We start from the raw sequence: 1,629 nt of genomic DNA, 5'->3' as shown, positions 1-1,629 counted from the left end.
ATGGATACGATAATCTTTTATATTACTTGCGACATTTCCGTACACTTGCAGAGCATAACAAGTTTTTGGCGCCGTTGCCTGGGACTGCGCTATAACATTAGGAATTATCAATTGAGTTAGACTAAACATAACATTTGTTTTCCTTTCATATTGCATAGTTATAACTAATCATTAGATTTCTGTTTTTACTTTCTTGTATAACTTTTACTTCTTGTTAATTCTTTTTGTACAAATTCAATTCTGCATTTTTGATTCTTTTATTTTTCTCTTTTTCTGTTGAATTGGCATTTGCTATCTTGTTCTTGTGTATGCGAAGATCTAACTTTGCAGGGGAATTCTTTCCTTTTGACCCTGAGATTGATAGAACTTTCCATAAAAGAAGAATTCTGCAAAGGCAAATTGAAGAACAGGATCATTTGAACATGGCGAATAGACCACTCAAGGATTATGCTGCACCTTATGCAAGAGGTTTTCGATCTAGTATTTCAAGACCTTCAGTGGAAGCTAATAACTTTGAGATCAAACCCGCAATTATATCTATGGTGCAGCAGAACCAATTTGGTGGAGGACCTCATGAAGACCCCAATCAACACTTAGAGGTCTTTTATGAAATATGTGGTACCATGAAAATGAATGGAGTTCCTTCAGAAGCAGTTAGATTATTATTATTTGGGTTTTCTTTAAGAGATAGGGCAAAGCAATGGCTGAATTCTTTGGCCCCTAATAGCATCACCACTTGGGAGCAGTGTGAGCAACAGTTTCTTAATAAATTCTATCCACCAAGCAAAACAGCTCATATGAGGAATTTAATTGCAAGCTTCAAGCAAACTGACTCAGAATCTCTTTTTGAAGCATGGGATAGATATAATAGTATGCTCAGACAATGCCCACATCATGGGTTGGAAAGATGGTTAGTGTTGCACACTTTTTATAATGGTATCAACTATCATACCAAAGTGTCCCTTGACTCAGCTGCTGGAGGGGCACTTATGAATAAAAGTTTAGATGAAGCTGAAGAAATTATTGACAGTGTAGCACGAAATCATCATCAATGGGCAAATGAAAGAAGTGGTGGCTATTCTTCTATAAACCCAACAATTAAAGCATCAGGGAAGTTTGATGTAGATGCAGTCACTCTTTTGTCTGCAAAATTGGACGCTCTTACAAAGAAATTTGAGAATATGGGGACTAGTGTTAATATGGTCAATGCTATTAGTACATCTTGTGAAGTATGTGGGAGTTCAGAGCACTCAAATGACTCATGTCCATTGGGAGCTATCACTGCACAAATCAATCAACTGGAACAATGTGATGCAATCATGAGTTACAATCAAAGGCAGAACAACCCATACTCAAATACTTATAACCCTGGATGGAAGAGCCATCCCAATTTTTCTTACAGAAATAATCAAGATCAAGGACCATCTATGGGGGCAAGACCAAATTTTCAAGCTGGGCAACAAAATTTTCAACATCTATCTTCTCAAGGCTTACCAAAGTCAAATATTGAAAAGATGCTTGAAGAAATTATCTCAAGTCAGAATGAAATGAAGCCAGATTTAGCAAAGCTCATTCAGAGAATGGATAATTCTGAAAAGCATCAAAAGATCCAAGACAGTCAAATTGCCC

The 1,629-nt window shown here is 36.6% G+C and overlaps 1 non-coding gene across 1 annotated transcript; it reads right to left on the bottom strand.

Moving 5' to 3' along the window:
- Positions 1 to 795: 795 nt before the first annotated feature.
- LOC122022115 lies at positions 796 to 901 on the bottom strand. The gene has a single exon (XR_006122852.1). It is a non-coding gene; the product is annotated as a small nucleolar RNA R71 (small nucleolar RNA).
- Between the last annotated feature and the right edge of the window lie 728 nt (positions 902 to 1,629).

Source organism: Zingiber officinale, chromosome 9A (genome assembly GCF_018446385.1).
Source record: "Zingiber officinale cultivar Zhangliang chromosome 9A, Zo_v1.1, whole genome shotgun sequence".
Classification (NCBI taxonomy): domain Eukaryota; kingdom Viridiplantae; phylum Streptophyta; class Magnoliopsida; order Zingiberales; family Zingiberaceae; genus Zingiber; species Zingiber officinale.
This window is presented reverse-complemented; position numbering and strand designations above follow the sequence as displayed.